General features: G+C 45.9%; 1 protein-coding gene across 1 annotated transcript in view; it reads left to right on the top strand.

Annotated features, from left to right (window-relative positions):
* Positions 1-542: 542 nt before the first annotated feature.
* ZNF831 (zinc finger protein 831) overlaps positions 543-18,241 on the top strand; it is an 89,868-nt gene continuing 72,169 nt past the window's right edge. Inside the window, exon 1 of the mRNA XM_044262738.1 lies at positions 543-612. The gene's annotated coding sequence lies outside the window, so the exon portion shown is untranslated. The remainder of the gene's footprint in view (positions 613-18,241) is intronic.

The raw sequence follows: 18,241 nt of genomic DNA, 5'->3' as shown, positions 1-18,241 counted from the left end.
TTCTTACCAGCCTGCCTGGAAAAATCTCCCCTGTGATGCACGGGACCACACACCCTCATTTCCAGGGGGCAGCCTCTGTTTATGGGCTGTTAGATCAATAATCACAATTACTAGATATGAGCTGTGGCTTTGTTTTTTTTTCCCCCATCTGTGTCGTTCTCTTCCTGTTTTCTAAGGGCTGCTACTGTGACATTAAGTAATGTATAGAAAATCATGTACTTCCTATTTCGGAGCCAGCTCGGGTTTCGTCTGGTTGAATCTCCTCCATGCTGCTCAGAATGGTGCTTTTCTAGTTCAACATGCAGTTGACTCAAAGGCCAAGCAATGGGGGAGTCATCCTCTTTTGTTTTATTTTCTAAGATGCAGGGAACATCTCTCTGTGCTTTGAGATTCTGCCTGCGGAGTTGGGATGGTGGAAGATGCACTTTCTCGGGGAAGAGTCGCAGACTCCCTACACAGAGGAGCAGAAGGGCGCATGAGCCCCTCTGTCCTGAGGGAGGGGGGCAGCCCACAGGTCTCTTTGGGATCTATGGCTGTCTTCTCAGTTTCTGGCCAGGTCATTTGTATTTGAGTTGGAGCATCATTGACTGAAAATCACCAAGCTTCATAAAGGTATGTAACATGTCCCCTGAGATAAGCATATAGAAGATGTCAGCTTAAAAAAAAAATAAGCTTTCTTTAAGCCTGTGTTCTTAATAATATATTTATCTTTAAGCATGCAGTTGAAAAGAAATATCACATAAAACTGGGTCTGACCCAGTTCAGTAATTCTCTTGTGTGCTTAACAGCACTGTTGGTTTTGTCAAAATATTTACTGCAATTCATAATGGCTGTCAGAAACCAGGTCTGCAATCCACGTTTGACTAAACATGAAAACAAGCTATAGGAAATTTGTGGCTTTGTAAGCAGTTTTTTCTAGTGATAGACCTAATTAAAATGAAGGTGTGAATTGTTTAGAAATACTAGTTATGTTAGCCTGAGACTGTGCAAAACTAAATGTACGGTAGATTCTAAAAAGCTGTTTGATACAGAGCCTATTTATAGTGCTTCTGCTGATCACCCAAGGGTAGCATTTTTCAACGAGATTTACAAGGGACCATGGACCCTGGACCACGTATTTACACACATACTTGGCTTCCCAGTGTCCAAAATAGCCAAGAGCTGCAGGGTCTGTCAGATAAGCCATGGAGCCGTGCTCTGAGAGGTAACGTGCCTCTCTGTTCCCGTAGCAAATCTTTCTGTGAGAATGAAACCAGAGATGTTATCTGCCAACATGCAGCGAGGGACAGGATGCGAGCTAGAAAAATGATAGCGTCGGCTGGCTGGGAAAAGCAGAATCAACGTCAGGGCCAGTTCAAAATAATGTGCCTAATTCTGCTGCCCCAGATAAGAGCAGGCATTTTGGACCACAAGGCTAATGTCAGTTCGAGGGAGCGTGGAGGTTCTGCAGCCATCTTGGGGACTGTGGGAAGATCCTGAGGACACAAAGGATGAAGATGGGCTTCCTCAGTTGCACTTCAGCTGAGAAATTGAGGGGGGAGTGTGGTCACGGAGGAGGGGAGCCATGTGATCCGGGTCATCCAGAAGAACCTAAATGATCACTGCGTGGTGGCCTGTGGGAAATGAGGCCACCACAAAAGGCAGACGGGTACCGGCCAGAGACTTCTTTCCTTGTAGAAATTGTGAACATGTATGCAGAGAACCAAGCTAGCAGAAGGGAGCTGGGGGAGTTCTGTTTGATTAAGAGGGAAGATCCCAACACGTGGGGCATCTGCTCTGCACACACCGATCACATCCACTGTGTTTCCAGTTCTTTGAAAAAGTGGACATGAGCCCCCTTCCTCATATCCAGAGCGCTCGGTGCGGAGAAGTTGGGTGGCTTAGTCAGAGTCACAAAGCTTGTCAGGGGCAGCAGACTCGAAGACAGCGGTTGTCTCTGGGGTCTGGGAATTCCAGCCCCCACGCGGCCCTTCAGGGTGTGGTGCCGTGATGGTGGCTGAGTGGCCCTGGGATGCCCGCACCGGGGGGTGGTTTCTGCAGGGCCCGTTTGGGGCATCGGGAGGTAGCCTTTTTTCTGCTTTGGCTTGCAACCAAGTGAGCGTGGTCTTTGCAGAACTTCATTGCTTTAGCTGTGGTTTCATGATGACCACTCGGTATTCATAGCCATGGCGGAGCTTTCCGTATGTGGTGGTGATGTCCTGTGGGCTTCGAATATAGGAATACATAAGGAAAAGGGGTTGGTACAAAGAAGACCATGTCAAGGAAAATGAGTGCACGTTGAGGCCGTTTCTCTAAGGGGAGCCTTGTGGAACTCCAGGCTAGGAACATGGTTTTAGTTTAGGGAAACTATGGGCGCTGCATCAGATACATTGATTCACACACTGGCAGGGTGGTTCCTATTTCAGTTATTTATTTATTTATTTACTGTTTATTACTTTAATAAATCAGCCTTTTGTTTTGATATAATTGTAGATTTGCATGTGGTTGTAAGAAATATTCAGAAAGATCCCTTATAGCTTTTATCCAGTCCCCCCTCCTTCACCCGTGGTAACGTTTTGCAGATCACAATTAGGATACTGACGTTGGGAAGGTCAAGTTGCAGATCATTTCCATCATCAGAAGTGTCCCTCCCTCATGGTCTCGCTCACTTTTCTCCTGCCCTGCTCCTCCTAACTCCTAGTAACCACCAGTGTATCCTCCAGTTCTAGAATTTGTCACTTCAGGAATGTTAGATGGGTAGGACCACACAGCGTGTCTTTAGGATTAACTTTCCTCGCGCAGCATAATTCTCTGGAAAGTCATCCCAGTTCTACGTATTAGTAATTTAGCCCTTCTTTTTTTTTCTCCCCTGAGTTTAGCCCTTCTTACTGCCAATTAGTATTCTATGATGTGGATGTACCACAGTTGGTTTAAACATTGGTCTGTTGAAGGACATCTGGGCTGATTCTAGGTTTTGGTTCTTATAAAGCTGCTAAGAACATTTGTGTACAGGCTTTTGTGTGGACGGAACCTATCCTTTCTCTGGGGTAAATGCCCAGAAGTACAGTCCCTGGATTGAGCGGTAGTTGTATCTTTAATTTTTTTTTTTTTTTGAAACTGCCCAGTTCTTTTCCAGAATGACTGTACTTTTCCACACTCACACCACCAGTGTGTCTGGTGAATGCACTTCCGCCCCTGTGTCTGGTGGTGTCACTGTGCTTTGTTTTTGCCATTCTGATAGGTGTGCAGTGATATCTCACTATGGTTTTAATTGGCATTTCCCTGATGGCTGACAGTGTTGAGCATCTCATGCGCCTGTGAGTCTGAGTCTGCAGTACTCTTTTCACTGTCTTCTAAATAGGGGCTTTCACACAGCAACGATTTTTCATCTTTAGCACAGGTCTGAAAAATTTTTTTTTTAGGGAGAAAGAACACAAACAGGAGGAGGGTAGAGAGAGAGGAAGAAGCAGACTCCCTTGATGTGGGGTCTGATCCCAGGACTCTGGGATCATGACCCAAACTGAAGGCAGACACTTAACCAACTGAGCCACCCAGGGGCCCCTGAAAACTCTCTCCTGTGCCCTAGAGCCTGAAGATTTTCTCCAGTGTTTTTTCCTAGAGCTTTCTGGTTTTACGTTTTATATTCAAGCCCATTTCACATTTTGAGTTAATTTTTGTCTACAAAAGGGGTGAGGTTGAGGCTGAGTTTATTTTTTGTACCTCTACATGTCAGTTGTTGAAAAAGTTACATACTCCCTCCGCTGAATTGCCTTTGAACATTTGTTCACAATCAGTTGGGTATGTTCATGTGGGTCTAATTCTGTTTTTTTAAGAAAATTCTTTTCTGTTGATCTGCGTGTCTGTTCCTCTGCAAATACAGCACAGTCTTGGTTTTGTGGCTGTGTAATACATTTTCTTTTTTTTTTTTAAGAAAAATTTTTAAAAGATTTTATTCATTTATCTGAGAGAGAATGAGTGAGAGAGAGCATGAGAGAGAAGAAGGTCAGAGGGAGAAGCCGACTCCCCAGGGAGCTGGGAGCCCGATGCGGGACTTGATCCTGGAAGTCCGGGATCACGACCTAAGCCCAAGGCAATCGCTCAACCAATGGAGCCACGCAGGCGCCATGTGTAATACATTTTCAAATCATGTAGACTGATTTGATCATTTCCATTTTATTATCCATTTTCAAAACTGAGTTATTCCAGTTCTTTTACCTTTCTATATAAATTTTAGAATAGTCTTGTCTATACCCATAAAAAGTCTTACTGGGATTTTGATAGGAACGGACTTGAGCCTGCGCCAGTCTGGTGAGAACGAACATCTTTACTAAGGTCAGTTTTCCACTCTATGGACACAGTGTCTCCTTTTGCATTTAGACCTTCTTTTGCTTCTTCCATTAGTGCCTTGTACTTTTCAGCAGATAGGTCCTGCACAGGTTTCATTAGATGTATTCCTAAGTATTTCCATTTTTGAGTGATTTTAAGTGGCATTGTATTTTAAGCTTTGGCTTCCAGTTCGTTGCTAGTTATGAAAGTAGAATTAACTTTTATATGTTGAACTTGTATCATGTGACTTTGATGAATTTATTAGTTCTAGGAATTTTTTTTTGTAGATTTCTTGGAATTTTCTACATAGACAATCATGTCATCTGCAAAAAGGGGCAGTTTTGTTTCTTCCTTTCCTATCCATAGGTCTTTGATTCCCTTTCTTGCTTTATCGCACTGGCTGGAACTTCCAGGGCTGTGTTGAATGAGAGTGGTAAGAGAGACGTCTTTGTCTTGCTCCTGATCTTAAGGAGGACATATTTCAGCTTTTTGCCATTAAGTGTAGTATCAGCTATAGATTTTTTTTTTAAGATTTTATTTATTTGACAGACAGAGATCACTAGTAGGCAGAGAAGCAGGCAGAGAGAGAGGGAGAAGCAGGCAGAGAGAGAGGGGGAAGCAGGCTCCCTGCTGAGCAGAGAGCCCGATGCGGGTCCGGATCCCAGGACCCCGGGATCACTACCCGAGCCGAAGGCCCCCACTGAGCCACCTAGGCACCCCTCAGCTATAGATGTTTTGTAGATGCTCCTCATCACGTTGAGAAACGTTCCCTCTATTTCTGTGTTCTGAGAGATTTTATCACGTGTAGGTTTTGACTTCCACTGAAAGCTTTTTCTACATTTCTACATTGGTGTGATCATATGATTTTCCTCCTTTACTGTGTTAATGTGGTGGATCCCATTAGTACATCCTTGGAACTCTTGGCCGTGAAGAACTATACTGTAGAGTCTGTTAATATTTTTGTGAAGGACTCTGCCTCGGTATCCATGCGGGATGTTGCTCTGTAGTTTTCTGTTTTGTGCTGTTGCTTTGGTGTCAGGATAACGTGTAGATTCATAAAATTAGTTAGGAAGTCTTCTCTCCTCTTCTGTTTTCTGCAAGAGGTTGGTGTTGATTCTATTCTATTCTATCCTTTTCTTTCTTTCTTTCTTTCTTTCTTTCTTTCTTTCTTTCTTTCTATAAAGATTTTATTTATTTGAGCAAGAGAGGGAACACAAGCAGGGGAAGTGGGAGAGGGAGGAGCAGGCTTCCCAGTGAACAGGGAGCCGGATACTGGACTCGATCCAGGACCCTGGGATCATGACCTGAGCCGAAGGCAGACGCTTAACCAACTGAGCCACCCAGGCACCCCAATGTGTTGATTCTTTTTTAAACATTATGTAGAATTCTTCAGTGAAACCATCAGGGTCTGGAGATTGCTTTTTTTGGGAGCTTTAAAATTACAAATTCTGTCTATTTAATAGAGTGGTATACAAATGATCTCTTTCATATTTGGCAACTTGTGGTAGTTTGTGCTTTTTTGAGGAATTTGTCCATTTTATCTAGGTTATCAGATTTACCTGAGTATCATGTTTATTCACAGAATTCCCTTTTTATCCATTTGGTATCCACAGGGTCTGTAGTGATATCCCTGCTTCTTTCCTGATACTACTAATGGATGTCTTCCCTGATTTTTCCTTTCTCAGTATTCACAGAGATTTTGAAGATCAATTTTATTGATCTTCTGAAAGAACAAGCTTTTTCTTTCATTGACTTTATTATTTTTCTCTTCCAACTTTATTGATTGCTTTCCTTTTCCTTATTATCTCTTTCTTTCTGCTTGCTGTGGGCTTATGATGCTTTTCTTTCACTAGGTACTTGAAATAGGAGGTTAGATTTTTGCTTTGTGGTTCTCTTTTTTCTTTTTTCTTTTTTTAAAAGATTTTATTTATTTATTTGACAGAGAGAGATCACAAGTAGTCAGAGAGGCAGGCAGAGAGAGAGAGAGGAGGAAGCAGGCTCCCTGCCGAGCAGAGAGCCCGACGTGGGGCTCGATCCCAGGACCCTAAGATCATGACCTGAGCGGAAGGCAGAGGCCTCAACCCACTGAGCCACCCAGGCGCCCCGCTTTGTGGTTCTCTTAATGCAAGCCTTTAGTGCTCTCCATTTCCCTCTGAGCACTGTGCTAGCTGCTCCGCACAAACTCCGAGAGGCACCACTTCGGTGGTGGTGTTATTGTTGCTACCCTTGATGCTTCGTCTTTAAACACCTGGGTTGCTTAGTGGTATGCTGACTCTTTCCAAGTGTTGGGAGATTTTCCCATTACCTTTCTGTTATTGACGTCCAGTTTGATTTTATTCTGGGCAGAAAACACTCTCCGTATGATTTCAGTTCTTACTAAGGTTTGTGTTACAGTCTGGGAGATGGTCTCTCTGGGTATGGCATCTGGGTCCTGGCAGGAAGTAGAAATTACACAGGTTATACAAGAGAAAGTTAAAACCAGAAGTAATATCCTTTGTTGAGAGTGACTATAATATGTAAGGAAATTTTGTAGGGTACTTTAGGATTGAGAGGAAGGACAAACTTGGAAGAGGTTTCTACCTCATCGGAGAGGCTATGGCTTGGATCTCGAACAGCAGAGAAGCTGGCTGATATAGCCAGACTGGAGCTTGCCTGGAGTTGCTGGGTGAACAATAGGCCACATTCCGGATCGTAGGCCGTCAGCAGGTGACGGACAATAGGAGACATGGGTGTACATTGGGCATCTGGACACCAGTGGGGGCAGAGGCCTTTGGAGCTAATGGGCTGCATGGGTGGGAGGTGGAGTGGTTGTCTGTGGACACTGCAGCCACTGGAGGGCTGCGCACAGGATACAGAAGAAGCTGCACAACCTAGCTCCAGCCCTAGGCAAGCTTTGATTTCTGCGCGTGGGGGTGCGGACAGCTCAGTGTCAGGCTGAGGCTGCAGGATCGCAGGGGCGTGTGTGTGGGGACCGGCAGGGCGGGCTCTGGCAGATGTCCTTGGCACCCACACCGCTGACCCTCTCCTTGGCCCCTGCTAAAAATTGTAGGAAGCCTCTTCTTCCTGGAATGTCCCTTAACATTGTGCCCTCTTTAAAATCTTAAAGGAATTGCACTGTTTATCATATAGCATATGTCGAAGGGTGCATTTGGTACTGACAGGCAATAAATTCATAACTGACATGGCCTGCCCCTGCTTCCATGTACATATTGGGACTTCCTTAACACAATGAAACAACTCTGTATTTCTGCCTAACGAGATACATCTTTCCTTCCTGCAATTGAAGAAGTTTTAACTCTTTCAAAGTAAGAGTAAACAGTCATTATATCCATCACAGGATATATTAATTACTACCCGGAGTAAGTCAAGGGCTTCCTGAATATTCTCTTCCCTAAAGACCAAGTTGTAAAGTTTACCTCCAATAATAACTCATGCATAAAATCTAAAAGTATGAAGGAGAAGAAAGAAGTAGAGGATGATTACTATATGTAAACAGACCCTTCGGTACAGCATGCTTAGAGATCACACATAAAGCTCTTCTTGTTGTCCTTTCTGCAGGTGGCCATGAGGTTGTGGTCTATTCCAGAGTTTTCTTGCCCTCAGGGCAGGACCTCAGCTGCTATGTGTTCTTTACCCTTGGATTATGTAGTATTCCCTAGAAAGTTTGAGTATTTAGTTTTTCCTCTAGTTACTGTCACTCTAGTATGTGGCTAAAGGTCCCTCTGGGGAAGACTAGAAGGAAGATCAAGTGTGTCTTTGTGGCGAAAGCAGGGGCTCCTCTTTCAGGGACCTGGCACCCCTGTCCTTCAGGGACCTCTGACCTGTGAAATGACTTAGATCTGAAAACTGGATACAAGGTCATGATTGTCCATTTGGTGACTTGAGTCGGGTTGTTTACTACCACAGAGTGTTTCTTGCCATGTAGACCAAGCAATGTCCTAGCAGGTTGACTATCTTTTTCACTTTTTTTTTTTTTTTAAAGATTTTATTTGTTTATCTGACAGAGAGATAGCAAGGGAGCACAAGCAGGTAGAGTGGCAGGCAGAGAAAGAGGGAGAAGCTGGCTCTCTGCTGAGCAGAGAACCCAATACAGGGCTTGATCCCAGGACCCTGGGATCATGACCTGAGCCGAAGGCAGGTGCTTAACTGACTGAGCCGCCCAGGCGCCTCCACCTTTTTCGCTCTTAGGGACACAAGGATCAGGCAACCACTTCTAAAGATCTCTGAGGACCAAAGAATTCTGACTACTGACATGTCCCCCTGCTGTATGGTTGACATGCCTACTTTGCCTTTGACAATTAAGTGCTGCCACTTGGTCTTTGCTATACTGGGATTCAGACATCACATTGAAATCAAGGAGTCTATCCCAAGGGTGGCATCCCCTACAGTCATGCTTGGCTTGTAAAAATAGCAACCACAAAGGTTTTCAGAGACCCAAGTGGCCCCTCACTAATGTATTTCTCAATGTCCTGAGAATCCATTCCCACATATATATTCCCCATGTTTCTGTGACTATGTATTGGCAAAGGCCTCCAGCTCTTTTGGTAGATAAGCTGTTTCCTCCAGGGTCACAGTGTATACTTGTCCACCCAGTCATGCTGAGACATGATTCTTGTTAGGGGTCTTCTGGCAACAGGGGGTGGTAGGCTGGGTTCAGAGAAGAAGGGGCATCCCTTTTCAAGGTGTCTGCCTCAAGTGAGGGTATCACAAGGCTTTTTAAACTGATGGAGACAGGTCTTGGACATCGGAGGGGAATCTTTTGCTGCTGCTAAGAGGGACTCAGGATGACTCAGATGTCAACATTGTCAATTTCTTGAGGTCCAGTAAGATGTCCTTATTCCACGTTTCAAGGATCTCCTTTCCCCCCCATTAATGGCCTCATTTTCACATGAGAAACTTGGCAAGACTGTGAATTCAGCTGCCATTTTAATTCAGCAACTTACACCATTACGTTTTGTGTTTGATTTTCAGCAATGTCAGCCCTGTGGCTATGAGAAAGAAGGGATTTTTTTTAGGGCTGTCATGGAGGCTGTCTGCTTTTCAGACCATGACTTGAGGTAGGAGTTAACAGACCTGAGCTTGTCATTTTCTCTCCATAAGCACTCAGGGGCACTTAGAAACGTTCATCCCACACCACAGCCTTTGTAGTCATCATTACCACCACGTGGCAAGAGCAGAAGGCACTCGAGCTCCCGAGGAACATGCTCCAGTTGGCACTTAATCACAGTCAACCACAGATGATAGCTTGATTAATTGTGACGCCACTGCATGTCAGGGGTTACAAGCAGCACATTTCTTATTGGCAAGGAACTTACCATCACACTCAAGTCCAGGGGCATGACCAGATCAGTCCCTAGATCCATCTTTAGGGATCTGTGTCCTGGGACCACTCCTGGAATTCTGTAGTAATCTACGTCTAATCAGGAGACAGAAACCACAGTAGTTGACACTCCAGAAGTTTAACATAAGAACAATGAACTGTAATAAAAGACCAATTTTTTTTTTTTTAAAGATTTTATTTATTTATTTGTCAGAGAGAGAGGGAGAGAGAGCGAGCACAGGCAGACAGAGAGGCAGGCAGAGGCAGAGGGAGAAGCAGGCTCCCTGCCGGACCAATTCTAAGATATAAGAAACTCTCTGTGGTACCGTAGGGTAGAGAGATTATCCAAGAAAGGGCATACTTGGAAGTGATTTGGACCTCAGTGGGGAAGCTGTGGTTTTGCCATTGAACAGCAGAGGAGTTAACCAGGTTAACCAGATTAGAGCTTGTCTGGTGTTGCTGGGTAAACAGTAGGTAAATACTCTGGAGGGCAGGCAGGAAGCAGGAGATGTGTTTGTATACTGGGAGTTTGGACACTGGTAGGGACAGTGCTCTTCAGAGCTCATGGGCTGTGTGGTGGGAAGTAGGTCTTGCTGAGGGAGCAGCCCCTTGTGTTGACCTCCAGCCACAGATGGGCCGCGCTCTGACTCCTGGGGCCCTGGTTTCTCTGTCAAGAAGGCTACAGACACATCATCTCTGGTCTTAGCCTGTACCGTTTCAGAGAGACCATGTTTGTGGCCTGTGGCCTGACTCCATCGGATATCCCCGTATTGAGTATGAGGTTGCTCTCTGTATGACATCGTAGACATGTAGTTCATCCGAGTCCCCTCGTGTCATTATTTTACCATTGGGAATGAAGTGTAACAACTTTTTCTCCATTTACCCTCCCCCATTTATGGTTATCTTAAATATTCTGCTTGTGTTCAGGGCCGCATCAGACTGCTATTCTTGTCTCAACCATCAGTCATCATTTAAAAAATTCTAAAGGAAATTGAGAATTTTCGTATTTTTTATAGGTATACTAATATTACCCGTATTTACCTGTATTTTTACTCTGTTACTGTTTTTCCTTCTTGATGTTCCAAGTTTCCTACTTTATTATTTCCTTTCTGTTTGGAGAACTTCCTTTGGCTCTTTCTCTAGAGTAGGTCTGCTGGCGACAAAGTCTCTTGGTTCTCTTTTATTTGATAATGTTTTGATTTCACCTTTATTCAAGGAGGGTTTTTTTTTTTTTTCTGGATATAGAATTTGGGTTGACTGCTCCTTTATTTCAGCCCTTTCAAAATGTACCATTTCCTTCTGGCCTTCCAAGTTTCTGATGAGAAATTTGCTGTCATTAGAATGGTTTTTCCCCTCTAGGTAAGGTGTCATTTCTTTCTCATTGTTTTCAAGACTTTTTTTCTTTGTCTTTAGAGTTTAGAAGTTTGACTCTGATGTATGCTGGTGAGGGTTTCTTTGGTTTTATCTAGTTTGGGGTTCACTATCTTCTTGAATCTGTAAGTTTTAGGTCTTTTGCGAAATTAAAGTTTTCAGCATTATTTAAATACTGTTTGAGCTCAGTCACCTTTTATTTTCCCTGCCAGGACTCTGATGACATGAATGTTACACTTTTTGTTAGTTCCACAGGTTCCTGAGGCTCTGTTCATTTTTTAAGCCTGTTTTCTCTCTATAGTTCAGACAAGGAATTTCTATTACTTTATCTTCAAATACATTGATTCTTTTTTCTGTTCTTTCCATCCTGCTCTTGAGCCCATCCATTGGGTTTTTAAAATTTTTGTTAGCTTTTCGGTTCTAAGATTTCCATTTGGTTCTTTTCCTCCTCCTCCTCTTCTTCTTCTTTGTTGAAACTTTCTATTTTTTTTTTTTAAAGATTTTATTTATTTATTTGACAGAGATCACAAGTAGGCAGAGAGGCAGGCAGATACAGAGAGGAGGAAGCAGGCTTCCTGCTGAGCAGAGAGCCCAATGCGGGGCTGGATCCCAGGACCCTGGGATCATAACCTGAGCCAAAGGCAGAGGCTTTAACCCACTGAGCCACCCAGGCGCCCCAAAACTTTCTATTTTTTTAATTTGTTTCAAGCATATTCATAAGTGTTCATTGAAACATTTTTATGATAGCTGATCTAAAAATCTGTGTCAGGTAATTGCAACATTTTTTACATCTTGGTGTTAGCATCTGTGGATTTTTTTTTTTTCCCCAGTCAGTTTCTTCCTGTTTCTTGGTATGACAAATGAGTTTTGGTTGAAATATGGACTTTTTTGGTGCTGTGTTATATGAGCCTGGATTGATTCAACCTTCAGTTTTAGCTGGCTTTCTCGGATACTGCTCAGCAGGAGAAGTGGGTGGTGAAAAGGCCAGGTTGATCACTCTGTCTCAACCCCCAAGGAGGAGCTTCTCGTTGGTCCTTGGGGCGGGGGTGGTTTCGCTCCCCACTGGGCCATCACTGATATCTCCCTGGGAGATAGCCATGCCTGGAAAACATACGATGCCTTGTTGGTGCTCCCCATATGGCTTCCACTGCCACCATTGGCAGGGATGGCCTCCTTGCTGTTAGACAGTGGTGAATGTCCTGACCCTGCAACCTTGGGTTTCCTCAGACCCCACCCAACAGGTGGGGAAAGTAAATAAACAAACTATGGCGCATCCACATATCGGAATACTACCCGGCAATAACCAGGATGAACTAATGAAACATGCAACCACTTGGGTGCATCTCAAAGGCATTATGGTGAGTGAAAGAAGTCCCACTAGAAAAGTTACTAGAAAAATATAAATTCCATTTTTATCCCATCTGGAAAAGGTAAACCAATAGGGCCGGAAATAGATCTGTGGTTGCCAGGCTAGGGGAAGGGAAGGGTCTGATCAGAAGAGATGTGGGATAATTGGGAGGAGGAGGATGTATTCTTCTGTATCTCCGTTCTGTTGGTGGCTACACAGCTGTATCTACTTATCACAATTCATAAAGCCGTATACTAAAAAGGTAAATAGTACCGTATGTAAATTGTAGCTTAATTGAAAAAGTGTGGTGCAGGCTGGAATTGACAAAAGATGGAGAAGTTTGAGGAATACCATCGCCTGTCAGCCAGAGATCATCTTTGTGCCTTTAATGAATAGAGCCCACAGCCCCCTGTAAGGTGGATCTGTGCATTGCCTGTAGTTGTGCATTGCACGCAGTGCACACAAGGTGTGTATGTGCAGAGAATGTCTGCCTGTATGGGACATTCCCAAAGTGGCCAGTTGAATAGGTAGGGGTTGACTCTTGTAATCTTCTGAATCTGATCAACATTTGGAACCCTCTTTCCTATTCTGCTTTGAATTCAGCACTACATCTGTTCGCAGCTTTCCTGCCTAATTAATATAATTATAGAAAACAGTAGCTATCTCCAGTACCATATTCTGAATTATGTTTCATACCGTAAACACACAAATCTATTTATAGCCTGCCAGGTGATCATGAATTGTGTTAATGTACCATTTATTTTATGGGTTCTGAGTTGCAGGGGTCATGATAAGCCTCCAGTGTGATCAGGCCCGTGATACGGAGAACTGGTGTTGGGATGCACGACATCTAGCCAAGGTGACCTTCGAACTCGTGTTCTGTGGATAAAGGGAGGTGGCCCTGGAGGATAGTTCTCCCCATCTCTTCGCCAACAAGACTGCTCTAAGCTGTGCTTTCTCCATCTGCCTTAGAGGAGAGAAATAGTGACGGGGGTGATAGGGACAAGCGTCTTGTCATTTTACTGAGAAGGGTCCCTCTATACCTACAGTTGTAGGTCACTTTGTACCTAGACTTTTTTCTTCTTGCTTGGCAGCTGAGGAAACAAAGATCCAGGGTAATGGACTGTCCCTGAGAAAATCACAAAATAAAGTTGGGCAGGTTGGTATCTGTGAATGAATTTTCCTTTTTGTTTAGGGTATCATGTCTCAAGCATGCCAAACACATTCCCACCTCAGTGCCTTGGTACTGCTATTCCTGCTGTCTGAAACCCTCTTCCCCCAGATACCCCTGCGGCTCACTCCATCAGTAGCTTCCTATGTTTGTTTAGACATCACCTTCTAGGTGAGGCTTAGCTGACCCATCCCATTTCAAATGGTAGCCCTTCCTCCTTGCCTGCCTCTTCCCCCGCCTCACTCCTACCTTTCCTTACCATGCTCTACCTTTTTCTGTAACACTTATTTTCTGATGCATTATATAATTTATTTTAAAAAATTCTCTCAGCTCTCTGTGTACTGGTGTATCATTAAGGGAAGCCAACACATGAAATAGCACCCGACCCAGAGTAAATGCTCCATAAACACTTGAAAGGATCAAAAAATGAATTTTTAATACGTGAAAACTAAGCTGGACTCCTCTATTTGATGTCATCCTGAGCAGTGCTAATAGAGTCTACCGCTTTTTGTTTGAAATATTTTACTAAATAAACCGAGCTTTGTGAATGAGAACACCCCCACCATTTTGGCACAATGTCTAGCTGATGAGACCGAGTGGGGCAGAACATACAGTATTTTCTAAGCCAGGGAGGGTGGGATAGCCCTGCTGTGAGCTCTCTCAGCCAGGGAGAACTCTCCTTTGTGTCCTGTGGCCTCTCTCCTCGCTGTTTCTTTTGCATTCCAACAACCAGTGTTGATCTCAAATGGATGTCGAGAAGCATGCGAGTACTTGCCTTAACCAGTGGAAGATAATCTTGCTGTAGGTTAAAATGCTAACTTATGAGCTGTGGGGGCCCTTCAGAGAAGTGGGTGAGAAAACAGAGGGCAAAGATCAGACACAGAGGCCATCACCAAAGCTTAGTTGGCCTGGGAGGGTGACCAATAGTGGGAAAAGGGAAACTGAAGAAACTCTATGTCAAGACCTTTCGATATTTGAAGACAAAGTACTCTGCCACTGCCAGAGGAACTAATTAGTTCTGACCCCTTTCACCGCTGATGCAGTTGTCTGTCCCAGCAGCGAATCCCAGGGAAAGTGGCTTATTGTGGAGTCACAGCCTGTGAGGGATGTGGTAAGGCAAAAATCGCCGCTGGTCAATATTACCCTCAGAATTCCCCAGGTGGGCACCATGTTGCTATCATACTATTCAGTAAGCTCTTGCTACCTGACAAACATCCCCAAACATAGTGGCTTAAAGTGACAACCGTTTGCTGAGCTTATCATGCTGTGGGTCAGAATCTGAGGCCGGGCTCATTTGAGTGGGTCTTATCCTGGCTGGGATCACTCAGGTGTCCGTGGGCAGCAACTAGCTCTGTTGGGGCCTGGCTGGACGGAGGCGGCCTCCCTGGGAAGGCTTGTCTTGGCTCCACGCGGGCTCTTGTCCCCCAGGCGGCTCGCTGGGGCTTGTTCTCATGGCTGAAGCAGAGCGGAGGCAGATGGAGGGTTTTTGAGTGCCAGGCTTGGAGCCAGCTCATGATCATAAATGCCACTCTGTTACCCAGAGTCGAGGGGTAGAGAAGTCGTCTCCGGATCTCAATGGGAAGAGCAGCGAAGACCCCTTGCAAAGGCTGTGGAAACAGTGAGGGGTGAGGGATTGAGCCGGTTTTTGCAGCCTGCCAACGGTATTTCTCAGTACCTCAGGCTCGGTCAGTTTTTCCTTTGGTGTTAAAGCTTATCTTGTTTCCTTGTTTGAGCACCCCGTGCGGCCGGGGACTTGTCTGTTCAGGGCACGGAGCGTTAACCATACGGCCGGCGCCGCGGTCGTGCTCAGCGGTGAGGGGCTCATGGAGTGAGAAGCAGGCGGGCTTCAGGTCCGCTCCTTTTACCCTGCTCTTTGCTTGTGGAGTCGACGAGGGGCACTGCCAAGAGATTGAGATGATTAGGTTTACTGTTGCTCAACCTCCCCGCTGTATGAACCTTTGTTCTGAGAGGTGAGAGACGGGGGCAGCATGGCTTGGTCCGTGTCAGGTGAGGACTCTCTTTACACTGGAGTGTCTGGCACGAGCCTCCCCTCCCCCTCACTCCTGATTCTGTGGGGACACGGGACCTGGGAGTGTCCTCTGCTTTCATGCGGCCCTGATTATGGTTGACTTCTTTCTTAAGGGGAGAGGGTGGGCAGTCACTGGATGGGGCACTGAATCTGCCACAGCTCCCCATCCAAGCTAAGCCATTTCTTTATCCTCTTCTCTAACACTGCACTCATTCAGCAGTTAATTTATTGAATACCTACTACGTGCTGGGCCGTCCAGACCAATGCTTAATAATATACAGCCATTAAGTGTAATGATTCTGAGAACTGCATGGCACGGAGAAAGAGCACTCACTCTGCGGCTTGGGCACACATGGAGCAGAGCGCGCTCCTGTCCTTTGCCTGTGGCTAAGTGGCTCTTCTCTAAGGCCCTGTTCCTGGCTAGCAGGAGGCAAGAGGAAAGTTAGCACGTGTTTACTGGCACTTTAGGCCAGGCACACTTCCAAGCCACATAGCTCTCACCACCCTGTGGAGTAGGTATTACTGTTTCCCCATTTTACAGTGAGGAAACTGAGTCACAGGGAGGTTGTGCAGGTCATCCGAGGTCACAGCACGAATAAGTGCAGGGTGAGGTTTGCAGCCTGCCTCCCAAGCCCCTCTCTCTAACCTCTCTGCAGAGTAAATTAAAATAAATGTCCTGGGTCTCCTCATCTCACATCCTTTGGCCGCTCCTTCACCCACAGCGTCTCCAAGATGGCATCTGGTGGTCTACTCGGTTTGTTCTGGGGTTTTGTTAACAGAGCTCTTCTTCCTACCATGTAACCCCCTTCCCAGCACCATGTGAGCCTCAAGCCAGACCCTGGTCAGCCTCCAGGAGGACCTGTGGCAGCTCCGGATGGCTTAGCCCCAGGAGTCTCCCTCTGCCCAGCCTTGCCTGGCTCTGGCCATCTCCTTACAAAGGGCTTCAACAGAGTGGGGGACAGCCCGGGATTGCCCAGCCTTACACCCTCTCCTGTCCTGCTTGCCTTCCTCTTCTGGGCCCGTGACCCCTTCGTCATCTCCCAGAGCCAGGAATTGGAGCATTTTCTTCTGTTTCCCACGTGAGTGTCCTGGGGCTGCTCTAACCAAGTCCCCCTGCAACACTGGGAGGTTCGAAACAATGGCTGTGTGGTCTCGCACCGTCTGGAGGTGGAAGTCGGAAATCCAGGTGTGGGCAGCGCAGGGCTTGCTCTGCAGGCTTTTGGGAGGCTCCTTCCCATCTCTTGCCTCTTCTGGTGGCTCCAGGGGCCCCTTGGCTTGCGGCCGCACCCCTGTCTCTGTCTGGTTGCACGGTCTTCACGTTGGCTGTCTGTGTGTGCCTCGGTGGCCTCCTCCACCTTACACACACACAGGGACCACTTACTTCCAGGTGCAGGTCGTCTTGTCTTGGAACTCAAAACGTCAAACGAAGAGAGAAAGTAATTGGGAAAAACCTTTCGCCCTCAACAATAGTATCTGCTCTCAAGATTAACGTCTGACCAGAAATCTATTGTGCAAGTGGGAAGCTGAAGCTTACTTACTGGTTTCTCTGTCCGTCTCCCTTCTTCAGGAGGGAGCACGCTCCCCCGCAGCTTGCCCTTGGGCAAGTCTCTCCTTCCCGCAGCCTCCCGCTCCCCTGGAAGCCCAGCGGTGCCTTCCGAAGCGGGAGCCTGGTGTGTACGGGGCGACTCGCCCCTGGAAGGCACTGGGGCTACTGACTGACACGTGGCAGGCACTGGATAAGGCCCAGCTATGCCTGCTGCCAGCCTGTAGGAATCCTCTCTTTCGGCTGCTACATGCCTCGGGCTGACCAAAGTGAAAGTGATTAACTTGGAAAAGGAAAAAAGAAATGTCAGTAACTGTCAGCAGATTTTTCCCCTTTGGTGCTTATGCTGTCTTACGAGCCTGTGGGGGGGGTCTCTCTCTTATCCTCCTTGTTTATCCCCATTTTACGATTGAGAAGCCTAAAGTGAAAGGAACTTGCTGCAGCCACACAGCGGGGTAAGTGTCGGAACTGGAATTTGAGTCTGGGAGATGGGTCTTCCACCAGGGCCCGTGGGCCCCAAGGATAGCTGACCAGAGATGCTGCCTGGCGAACATTGGGCTTTCAGCAGAGGGAAGGCGCTCCCTCGGAACCAGTCCTGTCCCCTCTCTCCACCCTCCCGCTCTGACTTGCCAGTCTTCACCAGAGGCCCGGGGAGCCGTGGCTATCCCTGAGGGAAGGCACAGGGAAGAGCCTCTGCTTTATCTGGAGGGTCTAGCTGAAGGTGGCCCAGGTCAAGATCTTAAATTGGAGATGATTCCCCACAGCATGGGACCATACCACTCGGTTGTGCTAGATCATCTGAGGTCCCCACAGATACACGTTTAAAAAGACTGTTACATATTTTAATAATAGTTCTAAGGAAAAATAATCTCTTTTTTCCTCCAATTATTACAAGAATATATTCATTTAATTTACTCTGATAGGCAAAACAGGGCATCATTTATATACACCTTGCGGTTCTTGGCTTTAAGGATAAGCGTCTTTTCATGTGTCTTTCAAAACATTGTTCTGATTTTTTTAATTTTAAAAATTAATAGACTTCATTTTTTAAGGACAGTTTTAGGTTTATGGAGAAATGAAGGGAGAGTACGGAGAGCTCCCAGGTAGCACTCACCCCCAGCCTCCGTCTGCTCTGGCCTGTGTTTAACGTCTTG

This window comes from Neovison vison, chromosome 8, assembly GCF_020171115.1.
Source record: "Neovison vison isolate M4711 chromosome 8, ASM_NN_V1, whole genome shotgun sequence".
NCBI classification, from domain to species: domain Eukaryota; kingdom Metazoa; phylum Chordata; class Mammalia; order Carnivora; family Mustelidae; genus Neogale; species Neogale vison.
The sequence above is the reverse complement of the archived record's forward strand: the minus strand, read 5'-3'. Positions and strand labels throughout refer to the sequence as shown.